This window comes from Coregonus clupeaformis, chromosome 9, assembly GCF_020615455.1.
Source record: "Coregonus clupeaformis isolate EN_2021a chromosome 9, ASM2061545v1, whole genome shotgun sequence".
Classification (NCBI taxonomy): Eukaryota; Metazoa; Chordata; class Actinopteri; order Salmoniformes; family Salmonidae; genus Coregonus; species Coregonus clupeaformis.
In genome coordinates this window covers 29754694-29775465 of record NC_059200.1, presented here as the reverse complement: position 1 = coordinate 29775465, position 20772 = coordinate 29754694, and the positions used below count along the sequence as shown (strand labels likewise).

The window sequence follows — 20772 nt, the reverse complement described above, 5'->3', positions numbered from 1 at the left end:
AATTAAAAAAATTTAATAAAATGACATATCACATCTACATAAATATTCAGACCCTTTACTCAGTACTTTGTTGAAGCAGCTTTAGCAGCGATTACAGCCTCAAGTCGTCTTGGGTATGAAGCTACAAGCTTGGCACACCTGTATTTGGTGAGTTTCTCCCATTCTTCTCTGCAGATCCTCTCAAGCTCTGTCAGGTTGGATGGGGAGCGTTGCTGCACACCTATTTTCAGGTCTCTTCAGAGATATTTGATCGGGTTCAAGTCCGGGCTCTGGCTGGGCCACTCAAGGACATTCAGAGACTTGTCCTGAAGCCACACCTGTGTTGTCTTTGCTGTGTGCTAAGAGTCGTTGTCCTGTTGGAAGGTGAACCTTCGCCCCAGTCTGAGCTCCTGAGCGCTCTGAAGCAGGTTTTCATCAAGGATCTCTCTGTACTTTGCTCCGCTCATCTTTGTGTGGTCCTCTGTAGCTCAATTGGTAGAGCATGGCGCTTGTAACGCCAGGGTAGTGGGTTCGATCCCCGGGACCACCCATACGGAAAAATTTATGCGCACATGACTGTAAGTCGCTTTGGATAAAAGCGTCTGCTAAATGGCATATTATATATTATATTATATCTTTGCCTCGATCCTGACTAGTCTCCCAGTCCCTGCCGCTGAAAAACATGCCCACAGCATAATGCTGCCACCACCATGCTTCACCGTAGGGATGGTGCCAGGTTTCCTCCAGACGTGACGCTTGGCATTCAGGCTAAAGAGTTTAATCTTGGTTTCATCAGACCAGAGAATCTTGTTTCTCATGGTCTGAGAGTCCTTTAAGTGCCTTTTGGCAAACTCCAAGCTGGCTGTCATGTGCCTTTTACTGAGGAGTGGCTTCCGTCTGACCACTCTACCATAATGGCCTGATTGGTGGAGTGCTGCAGAGATGGTTGTCCTTCTGGAAGATTCTCCCATCTCCACAGAGGAACTCTGGAGCTCTGTCAGAGTGACCATCGGGTTCTTGGTCACCTCCCTGACCAAGGCCCTTCTCCCCCGATTGCTCAGTTTGGCCGGGCGGCCAGCTCTAGGAAGAGTCTCGTTGGTTCCAAACTTCTTCCATTTAAGAATGATGGAGGCCACTGTGTTCTTGGGGACCTTCAATGCTGCAGACATTTTTGGTACCCTTCTACAAATCTATGACTCGACACAATCCTGTCTCGGAGCTCTACGGACAATTCCTTCGACCTCATGGCTTGGTTTTTGCTCTGACATGCACTGTCAACTGTGGGACCTTATATAGACAGGTGGTTGCCTTTTCCAAATCATGTCCAATCAATTTAATTTACCACAGGTGGACTCCAATCAAGTTGTAGAAACATCTCAAGGATGATCAATGGAAACAGGATGCACCGGAGCTCAATTTTGAGTGTCATAACAAAGGGTCTGAATACTTGTGTAAGTAAGGTATTTTTTTTAATTATTAACCAAAAAACAAAACAAAAACTGTTTTCGCTTTGTCATTATGGGTATTGTTGAGGGAAAAAACGTATTTCATCCATTTTAGAATAAGGCTTTAACGTAACAAAGTGTGGAAAAAGTCAAGGGGTCTGAATACTTTCCGAATGTCGTTTCATTGAAAGCAAGTCTAAGAAGCAGTAGATCTGTGTGTGCTATTTATATGCTTTCTATGCTTCCTGTTCTCAAGTTTTGTTTTTTAAAATTGATAAAGGTTTTTATTATTTCATATAATTGTACATGTAAAAATGATCTTCAGAATCGTGTGATGGAGATGCAGGGTTAACTGCTGTACTGTATATTTTTATCTGGTCTCAGATGATAGACAGAGATATCTAACTATCAGTGGATGACGTGTGTTTCAGTTCTCATTAGTTTAGTATCACATCCATTGACGCATTTACTGAACAGTTGGTTAGAGGAACAATCTAATTTGGGACACCTATTGCATATGGCTATGCTTTGCATTAGATCATCCTCTGGTTTTACTTTATATATTTGTTTCGCAGGAAATATTTCCTTTTTCATATCCACATACATTTTTCTATATCAATCAGGGGGTCTATTCAAACAAGAATGGCTGTGGAACTTGTTTTAGACTTTGCTGGTGGAAAGGGTTAGAAATATACACACCTTCCTAATATGAAGTTGGCTGGATGTCTTTTGGGTGGTGGACCATTCTTGATACACACAGGAAACTGTTGAGTGTAAAAAACCAAGCACCGTTGCAGTTCTTTACACAAACCAGTGTGCCTGGCACCTACTACATTACCCCGTTCAAAGGCACTTATATTTTTGTCTTGCCCATTCACCCTCTGAATGGCAAACATACACAATCCATGTCTCAATTGTCTCAAGGCTTAAAAATCCTTCTTTAACCTCTAAAAGGGGGGGTACTAGGCTAACATATGGAATTGTTTAAGATGGATTCAATGGATCATTTAGCTATTACATTTTGAATTTTAAGACCCCTTTAAGTATATAACAAATATATACATTACCAGTCAAAAGTTTGGACACACCTACTCATTCCAGGGTTTTTCTTTATTTTTACTATTTTCTAAGTTGTAGAATAATAATGAAGACATCACAACTATGAAAAGTAACACATATGGAATCATGTAGTAACCAAAAAAGTGTATTAAAGTATTTTATACTTTAAATAGCCACCCTTTGCCTTGATGACAGCTTTGCACACTCTTGGCATTCTCTCAACCAGCTTCACCTGGAATGCTTTTCCAGCAGTCTTGAAGGAGTTCCCACATATGCTGAGCACTTGTTGGCTGCTTTTCCTTCACTCTGCGGTTCGACTCATCCCAAACCATCTCAATTGAGTTGAGGTCGGGGGATTGTGGACGCCAGATCATCTGGTCAGCACTCCATCACTCTCCTTCTTGGTAAAATAGCCCTTACACAGCCTGGAGGTGTGTTGGGTCATTGTCCTGTTGAAAAACAAATGATAGTCCCACTAAGCCCAAACCAGATGGGATGGCGTATCGCTGCAGAATGCTGTGGTAGCCATGCTGGTTAAGTGTGCCTTGAATTCTAAATAAATCACAGACATTGTCACCAGAAAAGCACCATAACACCTCCTTCTCCATGCTTTACGGTGGGAAATACACATGCAGAGATCATCCGTTCACCCACACAAAGCCACAGCGGTTGGAACCAAAAAACTATAATTTGGACTCCAGACCAAAGGACAGATTTCCACCGGTCTAATGTCCATTTCTCGTGTTTCTTGGCCCAAGCAAGTCTCTTCTTCTTATTGGTGTCCTTTAGTAGTGGTTTCTTTGCAGCAATTCGACCATGAAGGCCTGATTCACACAGTCTCCTCTGAACAGTTGATGATGAGATGTGTCTGTTACTTGAACTCTGTGAAGCATTTATTTGGGCTGCAATTTCTGAGGCTGGTAACTCAAGTGAACTTATGCTCTGCAGCAGAGGTAACTCTGGGTGTTCCATTCCTTTGGCGGTCCTCATGAGAGCCAGTTTCATCATAGCGCTTGATGGTTTGTGTGACTGCACTTGAAGAAACGTTCAAAGTTCTTGAAATGTTCCGTATTGACTGACCTTCATGTCTTAAAGTAATGATGGACTGTTGCTTCTCTTTGCTTATTTGAGCTGTTCTTGCCATAATATGGACTTGGTCTTTTACCAAATAGGGCTATCTTCTGTATACCCCCCCTACCTTGTCACAACACAACTGATTGGCTCAAACGCATTAAAAAGTAAATAAATTGCACAAATTAACTTTTAACAAGGCACACCTGTTAATTGAAATGCATTCCAGGTGACTACCTCATGAAGCTGGTTGAGAGAATGCCAACAGTGTGCAAAGATGTCATCAAGGCAAAGGGTGGCTATTTGAAGAATCTCAAATATAAAATATATTTTGATTTGTTTGACACTTTTTTGGTTACTACATGATTCCACATGGGTTATTTCATAGTTTTGATGTCTTCACTATTATTCTACAATGTAAAAATAAAGAAAAACCTTTGAATGAGTAGGTGTGTCCAAACTTTTGACTGGTACTGTATATAAACATAATATTTGATAAAATATTGAATTTGGCCTTTTACTACTATTGCCCATAGAAACATTGAATAACACATTCGTAAATGGCAAAAAAGATAGTCAAAAAATGAATCATAAGGAATAAGGTTTTGAAGTGTCCATCCTTTAGCTAGGAGATTTTATCCATGTAGTGTATGTGGACACCTGCTTGTCGAACATCTCATTCCAAAATCATGGGCATTCATATGGAGTTGGTCCCCCTTTTGCTGCTATAACAGCCTCCACTCTTCTGAGAAGGCGTTCCACTAGATGGTGGAACATTACTGCAGGGACTTGCTTCCATTCAGCCACAAGGGCATTAGTGAGGTTGGGCACTTCCACACCAATCTCAACAAACCATTTCTGTATGGACCTCATTTTGTGCACGGGGGCATTGTCATGCTGAAACAGGAAAGGGCCTTCCCCAAACTGTTGCCACAAAGTTGGAAGCACAGAATCGTCTAGAATGTCATTGTATGCTGTAGCGTTAAGATTTCCCTTCACTGGACCTAAGGGGCCTAGCCCGAACTATGGAAAACAGCCCCAGACCATTATTCCTCCTCCACCAAACTTTACAGTTGGCACTATGTATTGGGGCAGGTAGCGTTCTCCTGGCATCCGCCAAACCCTAATTCGTCTGTCGGACTGCCAGAGAAAGCATTTCCACTGCTCCAGAGTCCAATGGCGGCGAGCTTTACACCGACGCTTGGCATTGCGCATGGTGATCTTAGGCTTGTGTGTGGCTGCTCGGCCATGGAAACCCATTTCTTGAAGCTCCCGACGAACAGTTATTGTGCTGACATTGCTTCCAGAGGCAGTTTGGAACTCGATAGTAAGTGTTGCAACTGAGGACAGACGATTTTTATGCGCTACGCGCTTCACCACTTGCCGGTTCCGTTCTGTGAGCTTGTGTGGCCTACCACTTCGCGGCTGAGCCATTTTTGCTCCTAGACGTTTCCACTTGTTGAGATTTGTTTTTTCATAATTTGATCTGTATGTGATGAATAGCTTAGAAGGAATGCATTAATGATAAGCATAGGTTTGTACTATACTGATATAAATTGTTTCACATAACAGGCTGTGATTCATGTGAGGAACGTTAGGGGCTAGGATGAGATAAAACTTGTATTTCTCACAGATACGAACACTGCCTCTTTGTTGTCTGTGAACCGTCCTTGAACGTAGTACAGTGGAATGGTGTCTTTTGGGTGCTAACTCCACAGGTTATTATGATAGCAACTTATGCCTGGGAACGGTGGAGCGCCAAGGGGTTGGGACCAGCCCGTGCGCCAACGGATTGGCTGAGTAAGTCTAAACCACGCTCAGTCTCTACTCTGATTGGCCAGCAGAGAGGTGGGAACTCTCTCTCTCTCTGTCAGAGTATTTGAGGAAGAACCTGTAACAATGGATCAGTTCTCTGAGTGCCCTGCGTGGTATTTCAGTGAGCCCGTATACGAACCATCATGCTTATCATACATACATTTTGCATATAATAAATTTAGCTTGGATTGAAGATCTCTTGATTCTTATTCCAATACCAGATTTGAATTACGCAATTTCTAACACACTTCACAATAACAGCACTTACAGTTGACCGGGGCAGCTCTAGCAGGGCAGAAATCTGACAAACTCACTTGTTGGAAAAGTGGCATCCTATGATGCCATGTTGAAAGTCACTGAGCTCTTCAGTAAGGCTATTCTATTGCCAATGTTCCTATGGAGATTGCATGGCTGTGTGCTTGATTTTATACACTTGTCAGCAACGGGTGTGGCTGAAATAGCCGAATCCACTAATTTGAAGGGGTGTCCACATGTTTCTGTATATATAGTGTATAAGAAAGCTCAGGAAATATATACACTGCTCAAAAAAATAAAGGGAACACTAAAATAACACATCCTAGATCTGAATGAATGAAATAATCTTATTAAATACTTGAATGTGCTGACAACAAAATCACACAAAAATTATCAATGGAAATCAAATTTATCAACCCATGGAGGTCTGGATTTGGAGTCACCCTCAAAATTAAAGTGGAAAACCACACTACAGGCTGATCCAACTTTGATGTAATGTCCTTAAAACAAGTCAAAATGAGGCTCAGTAGTGTGTGTGGCCTCCACGTGCCTGTATGACCTCCCTACAACGCCTGGGCATGCTCCTGATGAGGTGGCGGATGGTCTCCTGAGGGATCTCCTCCCAGACCTGGACTAAAGCATCCGCCAACTCCTGGACAGTCTGTGGTGCAACGTGGCGTTGGTGGATGGAGCGAGACATGATGTCCCAGATGTGCTCAATTGGATTCAGGTTTGGGGAACGGGCGGGCCAGTCCATAGCATCAATGCCTTCCTCTTGCAGGAACTGCTGACACACTCCAGCCACATGAGGTCTAGCATTGTCTTGCATTAGGAGGAACCCAGGGCCAACCGCACCAGCATATGGTCTCACAAGGGGTCTGAGGATCTCATCTCGGTACCTAATGGCAGTCAGGCTACCTCTGGCGAGCAAATGGAGGGCTGTGAGGCCCCCCAAAGAAAGGCCACCCCACACCATGACTGACCCACCGCCAAACCGGTCATGCTGGAGGATGTTGCAGGCAGCAGAACGTTCTCCACGGTGTCTCCAGACTCTGTCACATCTGTCACATGTGCTCAGTGTAAACCTGCTTTCATCTGTGAAGAGCACAGGGCGCCAATGGCGAATTTGCCAATCTTGGTGTTCTCTGGCAAATGCCAAACGTCCTGCACGGTGTTGGGCTGTAAGCACAACCCCCACCTGTGAACGTCGGGCCCTCATACCACCCTCATGGAGTCTGTTTCTGACAGTTTGAGCAGACACATGCACATTTGTGGCCTGCTAGAGGTCATTTTGCAGGGCTCTGGCAGTGCTCCTCCTGCTCCTCCTTGCACAAAGGCGGAGGTAGCGGTCCTGCTGCTGGGTTGTTGCCCTCCTACGCATTGATGTGCTATCCTGGATGAGCTGCACTACCTGAGCCACTTGTGTGGGTTGTAGACTCCGTCTCATGCTACCACTAGAGTGAAAGCACCGCCAGCATTCAAAAGTGACCAAAACATCAGCCAGGAAGCATAGGAACTGAGAAGTGGTCTGTGGTCACCACCTGCAAAACCAGTCCTTTATTGGGGGTGTCTTGCTAATTGCCTATAATTTCCACCTGTTGTCTATTCCATTTGCACAACAGCATGTGAAATGTATTGTCAATCAGTGTTGCTTCCTAAGTGGACAATTTGATTTCACAGAAGTGTGATTGACTTGGAGTTACATTGTGTTGTTTAAGTGTTCCCTTTATTTTTTTGAGCAGTGTATGTATGTATGTATGTATGTATGTATGTATATATGTATATATATATATATATATATCGTTTGTATGGGTTACCTTCAGATGAGTCCAGTGACACTTGTGGGGTCATATTAGTTTGTAGTTCAAACGGTTCGGACGCTACAGACGTTTTCGTGAGAAGACCGATTTTTGGGATGCCTCATAGTCTAGCTCTGCCACCTTTCACCTCAAATGCAGAAGGCCGACATAGGCGGATGTGGTGGATTGAGACTCAGCCCATGCAAAAAACCTGATATCTCTAGCTTAAACTGACGGATTGTGATGGTGATTTTTTAATGATGTTACTGAGATTGACGCACAGGTGTGTCAATAGACTCTTAAGGATTTAACTGTCACTTAAATATTTTGTCTTGGCCATTCACTCTCTAAATGGCACACATACACAATCCATGTCTCAATTGTCTCCCTTTCATCTACACTGATTTTAAGTGGATTTAACAAGTGACATCAATAAGGGATCATAGCTTTCACCTGGAATCACCTGGTCAGTCTATGTCATGGAAAGAGCAGGTGTTCTTAATGTTTTGTATAATCAGTGTATATAGCCATCACAAAAAAGGGTATCAGAGATTGGAAGGGTCACATTTTTAAGACGGCCCTACACATCACTAATGAAATTGACCCAGTGCCCTTGGATAAATGCATTTCTAGATATGCCCTTGAATGGGGGAAGGGGTCTGGTTCAGTTACATTGTCAAAGCTGTTTGGAATTAACTGACAGAACTGAACAACTTTACAACATTGTGGAGAATTATGCTATTGACAAACTACGTATGAACTACCTACGTATAAACGATGACAACTACTTATTTTGTTCATGTTTGGAATATTTTGAATATCATTAAAATTATACTGAACAAAAATATAAACGCAACATGTAAAGTGTTGATCCCATGTTTCATGAGCTGAAATAAAAGATCCCAGAAATGTTCCATATGCACAAAAAGCTTATTTCTCTCAAATGTTGTGTACACATTTGTTTACATCCCTATTAGTGTGCGTTTCTCATTTGCCAAGATAATCCATCCACCTGACAGGTGGCATATCAAGAAGCTGATTAAACAGCATGATCATTACACAGGTGCACAGGTGCTGGGGACAATAAAAGGCCACTCTAAAATGTGCCGTTTTGTCACACAACACAATGCCACAGATGTCTCAAGTTTTGAGGGAGAGTGCAATTCCAAATCAAATCAAATCAAATTTTATTGGTCACATGCGCCGAATACAACAGGTGCAGACATTACAGTGAAATGCTTACTTACAGCCCTTAACCAACAGTGCATTTATTTTTTTTACCGTTGCAGAGTCAATGTGCGGGGGCACCAGGTAGTTGAGGTAATATGTACATGTGGGTAGAGTTAAAGTGACAATGCATAAATAATTAACAGAGTAGCAGCAGCGTAAAAAGGATGGGGTGGGGGGGCAGTGCAAATAGTCCGGGTAGCCATGATTAGCTGTTCAGGAGTCTTATGGCTTGGGGGTAGAAGCTGTTGAGAAGTCTTTTGGACCTAGACTTGGCACTCCGGTACCGCTTGCCGTGCGGTAGCAGAGAGAACAGTCTATGACTAGGGTGGCTGGAGTCTTTGACAATTTTGAGGGCCTTCCTCTGACACCGCCTGGTATAGAGGTCCTGGATAGCAGGAAGCTTGGCCCCAGTGATGTACTGGGCCGTACGCACTACCCTCTGTAGTGCCTTGCGGTCGGAGGCCAAGCAGTTGCCATACCAGGCGGTGATGCAACCAGTCAGGATGCTCTCGATGGTGCAGCTGTAGAATTTTTTGAGGATCTGAGGACCCATGCCAAATCTTTTCCAGTCTCCTGAGGGGGAATAGGCTTTGTCGTGCCCTCTTCACGACTGTCTTGGTGTGTTTGGACCATGATAGTTCGTTGGTGATGTGGACACCAAGGAACTTGAAGCTCTCAACCTGTTCCACTACAGCCCCGTCGATGAGAATGGGGGCGTGCTCAGTCCTCTTTTTTTTCCTGTAGTCCACAATCATCTCCTTTTTCTTGGTCACGTTGAGGGAGAGGTTGTTGTCCTGGCACCACACGGCCAGGTCTCTGACCTCCTCCCTATAGGCTGTCTCATCATTGTCGGTGATCAGGCATACCACTGTTGTGTCGTCGGCAAATTTTTTATTTTATTTATTTATAATATTTTTTATTTTTTTTTTTTTTTTATTATGTTATCAAAATCAAAGTCCATTTGGCATATGCACAGAATACAGTCCGACGTATACAGGAACACGACACTGCATTGCACCGTGCACTGTTGAAGTAACCATTTGTTTCATGGTTTCCCAATGTCAACATATAATGCACAGGATAGGTTAGACCAGTTGGATGGAGGAAGCAACGTCAGCCATAGATGATGACGAACATCCTAACACTTCAGCTACACTACATGCTGCGCCATCAGCAGTGTCCATGTGATGTTCTACCTGCTACACCAGAAACCAACCAAATCAACTTTATTTCTCATTATGTCATAAGATAGAATGAACTTGCGTCAGCCATTGAGAATTGAACCTCTGTGGCAGGGCCGTAAGGATGCATTGCAATCATACTGGCTCTGATGACCTCCTAGTAGGAGGTGAAAGGTGGGAACCAGGAGTAGCACACAACAGTTTGTGGCCTGGAGGTGTGGGACCTGGTAACAGGGTCATCATTCCAAACTGCTGTGTGTGGCGAGTACTGGCCTCCCATGGTCCACTGCAGCACCATGTAGGCTTTTTTCCTGGGAGCTGAGAGATAGCTGTATATGTCCTGCCTTGTATGTGTGTTTTATTTCAGTTCTACAAGTGTTCAGTTGTCATTGTAATTGTTCAAATTTTTTTTGGTGTGAAAACAGTCACTTTTTTTAAATTATGAATTATTTGGATTTTTTAAATAACATAGATTTATTTATGTGGTCAGTCTTTTATCATGCAGCAAGCAGTCCAAGTCATCCATGATTATGTTACTCCGGCAGTGTTAATGCTGATGGGAGAAAAAATATCACATCACTGAAATGTATTGAAATCACTTACTGTATTAGTGCTAGTGTCAATGGTTTTCATAGTATTGATTCTAACTCAATGTGATTGTATATTAATGTCTCAAGTTTCATCAGGAAAAGGTAAAATACTCTCATGAGCGTAATGTCTGCCATTCTGTATGAACAAAAGTTCCCTACCAAGCCCTTTGCACAGATGTTCCTGGAGAAACTCTTGCTTGGTTAGTAGTGAGACAGGAGGGGTTGTTGTCCTGGCACCACACGGCCAGGTCTCTGACCTCCTCCCTATAGGCTGTCTCATCATTGTCGGTGATCAGGCATACCACTGTTGTGTCGTCGGCAAACTTAATGATGGTGTTGGAGTCGTGCCTGGCCATGCAGTCATGGGTGGAAATGGATCCTGGACTTCCTGATGGGCCGCCCCCAGGTGGTAAGTGTAGGAAACAACATATCTGCCATGCTGATCCTCAACACGGGGGCCCCTCAGGGGTGCGTGCTCAGTCCCCTCCTGTACTCCCTGTTCACCCATGCATGGCCAAGCACGACTCCAACACCATCATTAAGTTTGCCGACGACACAACAGTGGTAGGCCTGATCACCGACAACGATGAGACAGCCTATAGGGAGGTCCGAGACCTGGCCGTGTGGTGCCAGGATAACAACCTCTCCCTCAATGTGATCAAGACAAAGGAGATGATCGTGGACTACAGGAAAAGGAGGGCAGAGCACGCCCCCATTCTCATCGACAGGGCTGTAGTGGAACAGGTTGAGAGCTTCAAGTTCCTTGGTGTCCACATCACCAACAGACTATCATGGTCCAAACACACCAAGACAGTCGTGAAGAGGGCACGACAACGCCTATTCCCCCTCAGGAGACTGAAAAGATTTGGCATGGGTCCTCAGATCATAAAGTTCTACAGCTGCCTCACCAAGTTGCACCACCGCCTGGTATGGCAACTGCTCTGCCTCTGACCACAAGGCACTACAGTGGGTAGTGCGTATGGCCCAGTACATCACTGTGGCCAAGCTTCCTGCCATCCAGGACCTCTATACCAGGCGGTGTCAGAAGAAGGCCCTAAAAATTGCCACCCTAGTCATAGACTGTTTTCTCTGCTATCGCACGGCAAGCAGTACCGGAGCGCCAAGTCTAGGTCCAAAAGGCTTCTTAACAGCTTCTACCCCCAAGCCATAAGACTCCTGAAGAGCTACTCAAATGGCTACCCAGACTATTTGCATTGACTATTTACGCTGCTGCTACTCTCTGTTTTATTATCTATGCATAGTCACTTTACCTCTACCTACATGTACATATTACCTCAATTACCTCGACTAACCTGTGCCCCCGCACATTGACTCTGTACCGGTACCCCCTGTATATAGCCTTATTACTGTTATTTGATTGTTGCTCTTTAATTATTATTATTTAAAAAAACATTTTTACTTCACTTTATTTTTGTAAATACTTTCTTAGCACGTATTTTTCTTAAAACTGCATTGTTGGTTAAGGGCTTGTAAGTAAGCATTTCCCTGTAAGGTCTACACCTGTTGTATTCGGCACATGTGACAAATACAATTTGATTTGAAGGAGGATGATGTCACCCCTATGAACCCTCCCAAGTTCGACAAAATTGAGGACATGGTGATGATGACCCACCTCAATGAAGCCTCTGTGCATTTTAACCTCAAAGAGCGTTATGCAGCAGGATTCATTTTTTTATATTTATTTTTATTTAACCTTTATTTAACCAGGTAAGCCTGATGAGAACAAGTTCTCATTTACAACTGCGACCTGGCCAAGATAAAGCAAAGAAGTGCGATTAAAAACAACAACAACAACACAGTTACATATGGAATAAACAAAACGTACAGTCAATAACACAATAGAAAATCTATATACAGTGTGTGCAAATGTAGTAAGTTTATGGAGGTAAGGCAATAAATAGGCCATAATGCAAAATAATTACAATTTAGTGTAATAGATGTGCAGAAGATGATGTGCAAATAGAGATACTGGGGTGCAAATGAGCAAAATAAATAACAATGTAAATAACAATATGAGGATGAGGTAGTTTAGTGGGCTAATTACAGATGGGCTGTGTACAGGTGCAGTGATCGTTAAGCTGCTCTGACAACTGATGCTTAAAGTTAGTGAGGGAGATAAGCATCTCCAGCTTCAGAGATTTTTGCAGTTCGTTCCAGTCATTTGCAGCAGAGAACTGGAAGGAATGGCGGCCAAAGGAGGTGTTGGCTTTGGGGATGACCAGTGAGATATACGTGCTGGAACGCATACTACGGGTGGTTGTTGCTATGGTGACCAATGAGCTAAGATAAGGCGGGGATTTGCCTAGAAGAGATTTATAGATGACCTGGAGCCAGTGGGTTTGGCGTTGAATATGTAGTGAGGGCCAGCCAACGACAGCGTACATGTCACAATGGTGGGTAGTATATGGGGCTTTGGTGACAAAACGGATGGCACTGTGATAGACTACATCCAATTTGCTGAGTAGAGTGTTGGAAGCTATTTTGTAAATGACATCGCCGAAGTCAAGGATCGGTAGGATAGTCCGTTTTACGAGGGCATGTTTAGCAGCATGAGAGAAGGAGGCTTTGTTGCGAAATAGGAAGCCGTTTCTAGATTTAACTTTGGATTGGAGATGCTTAATGTGAGTCTGGAAGGAGAGTTTACGGTCTAACCAGACACCTAGGTATTTGTAGTTGTCCACATATTCTAAGTCAGACCTGCCGAGAGTAGTGATTCTAGTCGGGCGGGCGGGTGCAAGCAGCGTTCGATTGAAGAGCATGCATTTAGTTTTACTAGCGTTTAAGAGCAGTTGGAGGCCACGGAAGGAGGGTTGTATGGCATTGAAGCTCGTTTGGAGGTTTGTTAACACAGTGAAGGGCCAGATGTATACAAAATGGTGTCGTCTGCGTAGAGGTGGATCTGAGAGTCACCAGCAGCAAGAGCGACATCATTGATATACACAGAGAATAGAGTCGGCCCGAGAATTGAACCCTGTGGCACCCCCATAGAGACTGCCAGAGGTCCAGACAACAGGCCCTCCGATTTGACACATTGAACTCTATCTGAGAAGTAATTGGTGAACCAGGTGAGGCAGTCATTTGAGAAACCAAGGCTATTTAGTCTGCCAATAAGAATGCGGTGATTGACAGAGTCAAAAGCCTTGGCCAGGTCGATGAAGACGGCTGCACAGTACTGTCTTTTATCGATCACGGTTATTATATCGTTTAGGACCTTGAGCGTGGCTGAGGTGCACCCATGACCAGCTCGGAAACCGGATTGCAGGTAGGATGGATATAGGTCTGTAACAGTTTGGATCTAGAGTGTCACCCCCTTTGAAGAGGGGGATGACCACGGCAGCTTTCCAATCTCTGGGGATCTCAGACGATACGGCTAGTAATAGGGGTTGCGACAATTTCACCAAGCAGTACGAACTCTGAGGATAGATGGGGGGCAAGCAATTCACATATGGTGTCCAGGGCACAACTGGGGGCTGAGGGGGGTCTGTAGCAAGCGGCAACAGTGAGAGACCTATTTCTGGAAAGGTGGATTTTTAGAAGTAGAAGCTCAAACTGTTTTGGCACAGACCTGGATAGTATGATAGAGCTCTGCAGGCTATCTGTACAGTAGATTGCAACTCTGCCCCCTTTGGCAGTTCTATCTAGATGGAAAATGTTGTAGTTCGGGATGGACATTTCTGAATTTTTGGTGGCCTTCCTAAGCCAAGATTCAGACACTGCTAGAACATCAGGGTTGGCAGAGTGTGCTAATGCAGTGAATAACTCAAACTTGGGGAGGAGTCTTCTGATGTTAACATGCAAGAAACCAAGGCTTTTACGGTTACAGAAGTCAACAAATGATAGCGCCTGGGGGGTAGGAGTAATACTGGGGGCTACAGGGTCTGGGTTAACCTCTACATCACCAGAGGAACAGAGGAGGAATAGAATAAGGATACAGCTAAAGGCTTTAAGAAATGGTCTTCTAGTGTGTTGGGTACAGAGAATAAAAGGGGCAGATTTCCAGGCGTTGTAGAATAGATTCAGGGCATTATGTACAGACAAGGATATGGAAGGATATGAGTACAGTGGAGGTACACCTAAGCATTGGGTAACTATGAAAGAGAGAGCATCACTGGAGGTACCGATTGAGCCGGTCTCCGCGTGTATGGGGGGTGGGACAAAGGAGCTCTCTGAGGCTGGTTGAGCGGGACTGGGGGCTCTACAGTGAAATTGTATAATAACAACTAACCCAAACAGCAATAGGCTAGGCATATTGACATGGGAGAGAGGCATAACACAATCACAGGTGTTATTCAAGAGGGCTAACACAACAACTGGTAATGGCGACGAAAGTTTGGGCTGAGGCTAAACAGACAAACAGGATGGAGTACCGTGTAAAGGAACAGTCCAGCAGGCATTAGCTGTGTAGCTGAGTGATCATAAGGTCCAGTGAACAGCAATAGGTAAGTCCGGGATCAGTTCGTAGGCTGCTACAGCACAGGAGAGCAGGAGGCACGGCTGTTGATTGCGCGTGCTAGCGGGCCAGGGCTAGCAGATGGATCTTCGTGGTCGTCGCAACTGGAAGCCTGTTGAAACCACATGAGACGATTACGTCGGCAGACCAGTCGTGATGGATCGGCGGGGCTCCGTGTCGACACTAGGAGGTCCCGTCCGGTTGACAGAGAGGTAGATAGCCGGGAGATGGGCTCGAGGCTAGCTCAAGGCTAACTGGTACGTCGGGACAGTGGTGATTAGCCAACAGTCATTCGGTTGTAGCTAGCTAGTTGCGATGGTCCGGTGTTAAGGTCCAGTGATTCAGTGATTCCGGAAGAAAATCCAATATGCTCTGGGTCAATAGCACGCTGTGCAGACTGGCCGATAATTGTCCAGGCTAGAGCTGGCTGGTAGGGAGTGCCGGCCACGGACATTGGTGAAGACCGCTAACGGTGGCTAATAGCAAGTAGCTAGTTAGCTGGCTAGCTGGCTAGTTTCAGCCGTAGGTTCTTGATAAAAATAAAGAAATAATAGAATCCGTTCCACATTGGGTGAAGCGGGTTGCAGGAAAGTATATTTAGTTAAAGGATGGAAAGTGAGATAGAGAAATGTATATGAAAAAATGACAAAAAACTAAAAAACAGGCTATTTACACAAGGACACAACAGAATACACGACCGCACTGCTACGCCATCTTGGAATTGTATTCAAGATTTGGATGTATTTGGTGTAACTCCACTCCCATCACATTACAGACCTACTTTGGGCTGTTCAGTATGGAAATGTATGCACTCACTAACTGTAAGTCGCTCTGGATAAGATTGTCTGCTAAATGACTAAAATGTAAAAATGTAAAATGTACTGTGAACCCCTACAAGTGGCTCCCAGTGTACGACCCAATTAATTACGGAATAATGATTCCCGGTTTCTTTTGCAGATAGTCAGTCCTGAGAGAACCAGTCAGTATCATGTTGAAACTAATTGAAACTTGAAACTACTTGAAATACAATAAACTCTTCCAATATTTTACAGTTCAGACCTAAAATCAACATTCTTTGTTTTACAAAACAGTGAAGAATCCGGTGTGAACACCAAGCATGTCATCCAGTACTTTGCAACAATTTCAGTGGCTGGGGATGAAAAGAAGAAGGATGAGTAAACAGCTGCTGGTCACCTGGTTAGGAGCTTTCAGAACAACATTCTATTACAAGGAAAATGAATCTACAAATATCAACAGTATGTAGTTTGGTTATGCCTGGCGTACTTATTCTCCTTCATCCCATAACATGTGGTTAAATTATAATCAAGCCAATAACTGACACCACTAATATGTCTATACTCAAACTATAGGGTTCTCTGGAGGATCAGGTCATTGCAGCCAATCCCTTGCTGGAGGCCTATGGCAATGCCAAGACTGTGAGGAATGACAACTCCTCTTGCTTTGTAAGTTTTAAATCCTATTCATTGGTGAATTAACGTCAGTACATTTGATGGACATGATTTACAATCTAATTTAATGTAACTCTTCCCAATAGGGTAAATTAATCAGAATCCATTTCAACACTGCTGGAAAACTGTCTAGTGCTGACATCGAAACATATATAAGTACATGAATTCCATACTATAACAAATATCTGAAAGAATGACAATATATCAGGATGATTGTAATTGTTAACTTCTTACAGATCCGCTGGAGAGGTCCTGAGTGTCATTCCAGCTTCCTGATGAGAGAGGCTACCACATCTACTAGATGATGACCAACCACAAGCCTGAGCTGATTGGTAGGCTTCATTTGATATGTTTATAATGATAATGAAAATACTTAAATACCATGTTTCCCTCCCAGAAATGATGCTCATCACCACGAATCCTTATGATTTCCCCATGATCAGCCAGGGTCAGATCACTGTGGCCAGTATTGATGACAAGGATGAGCTTGTGGCCACAGATGTGAGTATACAGTGCCTTCAGAAAGTATTCATACCCCTTGACTTATTCCACATTTTGTTGTGTTACAGCCTGAATTCAAAATGGATTCAAAAATTATAATTCTCATTCTCACCCATCTACACATAATACCCCATAATGACAAAGTGAAAAGTTTAATTTTTGCTAATTTATTGAAAAATGTACATAAGTATTCACACCCCTGAGTCAATACTTTGTAGAAGCACCTTTGGCAGCGATTACAGCTGTCAGTCTTTCTGGGTAAGTCTCTAAGAGCTTTCCACACCTGGATTGTGCAACATTTGCCCAGTATTATTTTCAGAATTCTCCAACCTCTGTCAAATTTGTTGTTGATCATTGCTAGACAGCCATTTTCAGGTCTTGCCATAGGTGTTCAAGTAGATTTAAGTAAAAACTGTAACTCGGCCACTCAGGAACATTCACTGTCTTCTTGGTAAGCAACTCCAGCATAGATTTGGCCTTGTGTTTTACATTATTGTCCTGCTGAAAGGTGAATTCATCACCCAGTGTCTGGTGGAAAGCAGACTGAACCAGGTTTTCCTCTAAGATTTTGCCTGTGCTTAGTTCCATTCCATATCTTTTTTATCCTGAAAAATTCCCCAGTCCTTAACGATTACAAGCATACCCATAAAATGAAGCAGCCACCCCTATGCTTGAAAATATGGAGAGTGGTACTCAGTAATGTGTTGTATTGGATTTTCCCCAAACATAACACTTTGTATTCAGGACAAAAAGCTAATTGCTTGCCTCATTTTTTGCAGTATTACTTTACTGCCTTGTTGCAAACAGGATGCATGTTATGGAATATTTTATTCTGTACAGGCTTCCTTCTTTTCACTCAGTCAATTGGGTTAATATTGTGGAGTAACTACAATGTTGTTGAACCATCCTCAGTGTTCTCCTATCACAGCCAGTAAACTCTGTAAATGTTTTAAATTCACCAGTGGCCTCATGGTGATATCCCTGAGTAGTTTCTTTCCTCTCCGGCAACTGAGTTAGGAAGGACACCTGTATCTTTGTAGTGACTGGGTGTATTGATACACCATCCAAAGTGTAATTAATAAATTCACTATGCTCAAAGGGATTTTCAATGTCAGCTTTTTAAATTTTTACCCATCTACCAATAGGCTCTCTTCTTTGTGAGGTATTGGAAAACCTCCCTGGTCTTTGTGGTTGAATCTGTGTTTGAAATTCACTGCTCGACTGTGGGGTACAGAAATTAGGTAGTCATAAAAAAATTATGTTAAACACTATATAACTTATTTAGGCTTGCCATAACAAAGGGGTTGAATACTTATTGACTTAAGACATTTCAGATGTACATTTTTTATTAATTTGTTTACAAAAAAATGAAAAACATAATTCCACTTTGACATTATGGGGTATTGTGTGTAGGCCAGTGACCAAGAAATCTCAATTTAATCCATTTTGTGGAAAAAGTCAAGGGGTGCGAATACTTTCTGAAGGCATTGTATATGAAAATACATAATCTATCCAATACTAATGTATTTCCTTATTAATGTCATAATTACTTTACTATACAGACTGCAATTGACATTCTGGGCTTCAGCAATGATGAGGAAATGGGCATCTACAAGCTGACTGGTGCTGTGATGCACCATGGTAACATGCGCTTCAAGCAGAAGCAGCTTGAGGAGCAGGCTGAGCCTGATGGCACTGAGGGTGAGTTCAAAGAAATATTCAGCAGTGTTAACTATAATACATGAAGATGGTATGTTCCATATGACCATGTCAAAGAATAAAGTATTGAATGATTTGAATGTGCAAAACACCCATTCAGGCAAATATAGCCATGCATCATGGACAAAATAAAGTATTTCAATGCCCTTCATTATACAGTTCCTTCGGGAAGTATTCAGACCCCTTGACTTTTTCCACATTTTGTTATGTTACAGCCTTTTTTTTATCCTCAGCAATCTACACACAATACCCCATAATGTTTTTTAGATATGTTTGCAAATTTATAAAAAATAAAAAACTGAAATAGTATTCAGACCCTTTGCTAAGAGACTCGAAATTAAGCTCAGGTGCATCCTGTTTCCATTGATCATCCTTGAGATGTTTCTACAACTTGATTGGAGTCCACCTGTGGTAAATTCAATTGATTGGACATGATTTGTAAAGGCACACACCTGTCAATAAAAGTTTCCACAGTTGACAGTGCATGTCAGAGCAAAAACCAAGCCATGAGGTCGAAGGAATTGTCCGTAGAGCTCTGAGACAGGATTGTCTGGAGGCACAGATCTGGGGAAGGTTACAAAAAATGTCTGCAGCATTGAAGGTCCCCAATAACACAGTGGCCTCCATCATTCTTAAATGGAAGAAGTTTGGAACCACCAAGACTCTTCCTAGAGCTGGCCGCCCGGCCAAACTGAGCAATCGGGGGTGAAGGGCCTTGTTCAGGGAGGTGACCAAGAACCCGATGGTCACTCTGACAGAGCTCCAGAGTTCCTCTGTGGAGATGGGAGAACCTTCCAGAAGGACAACCATCTCTGCAGCACTCCACCAATCAGGCCTTTATGGTAGAGTGCCCAGACGGAAGCCACTCCTCAGTAAAAGGCACTTGACAGCCCGCTTGGAGTTTGCCAAAAGGCACCTAAAGACTCTCAGACCATGAGAAACAAGATTCACCGGTCTGATGAAACCAAGATTCAACTCTTTGGCCTGAATGCCAAGGATCACATCTGGAGGAAACCTGGCACCATCCCTACGGTGAAGCATGGTGGTGGCAGCATCATGCTGTGGGGATGTTTTTCAGCGGCAGGGACTGGGAGACTAGTCAGGATCGAGGCAAAGATGAACAGAGCAAAGGACAAAGAGATCCTTGATGAAAAATCCTTGATGTGATATTTCTGTTTTTTATTTTTTATAAATTAGCAAAAATTCAAAAAATCTGTTTTTGCTTTGTCATTATGGGGTATTGTGTGTAGATTGATGACAATTTAATCAATTTCAGAATAAGGCTGTAACCTAACAAAATGTGGAAAAGGTCAAGGGGTCTGAATACTTTCCAGAAGGCACTGTACGTTTCATGTTTAGTCGCTGATAAGATTGGGTACCTGCTGGTCTTGAACATTTTCGCAGGTTCTGGCAGAGTGGAAGCAAAAGTATAAGGAAGGACAGACAGAGCTGGAGTGATCTCAGAAAGCGGTTCGCTCTATGAGCACTGAGCTGTTCCAGATGAAGAACTCCAATGAGGAGGCTCTGGATCCGCTGGAGACCCTGAAGCGCGAGAACAAGAACTTGCAGTATAGTGGTTCAATTCATTTTCAAACAAGAAATGAATCAGCCAGAGAAATCTGTAAAACCAATCACATATCACATATTTATAGGGAAAATAAGAAGTACAATTGAAAAGCAGAAGTTGAATGACATTAATACTGTTATAACCCCAGCCTTTTGGACAATTCTGGGCAATTCCACTTAGTGTAATATTCACCCTTTTTTAACTGCTAATAAATCCAGAAATGTATTGAGCACACTCAAGGTCCACATATCATTTGAAAGAGCATAGATGTAAGATTAAATATAAGACATCAAAACTTTCCTAGGTCCATCCTACACAGAAAATACTGTACAAATTATACTTTAGAAAAGAACAGAAATAAAATAAATTGTAATCCAAAATGAATGTTTCCTCCATAGACATCCAAATATTTTTTTACTGAGCTATTCTTTCTCTTTCCCCAATAGATCAACAACGTCAGGCATAACACCACCAACATTTTTCATAATTGGGTGAATGATTCAGATTTTACAGCAATTTATGTGTGCATGTTGCAATTCTGGGTGTTGTTGGCTAGCTTCCTTTTTGGTAGCTAGCTAGCTAAACATTGATATTCAAGAAGGCATGTGTAAATGATAACAG

The 20772-nt window shown here is 43.0% G+C and overlaps 1 pseudogene; it reads left to right on the top strand.

The window, feature by feature from the left end:
• The first annotated feature begins 9958 nt into the window (after positions 1–9958).
• Positions 9959–20017, top strand: LOC121574210 (annotated as a pseudogene).
• The last annotated feature ends 755 nt before the right edge of the window (positions 20018–20772 follow it).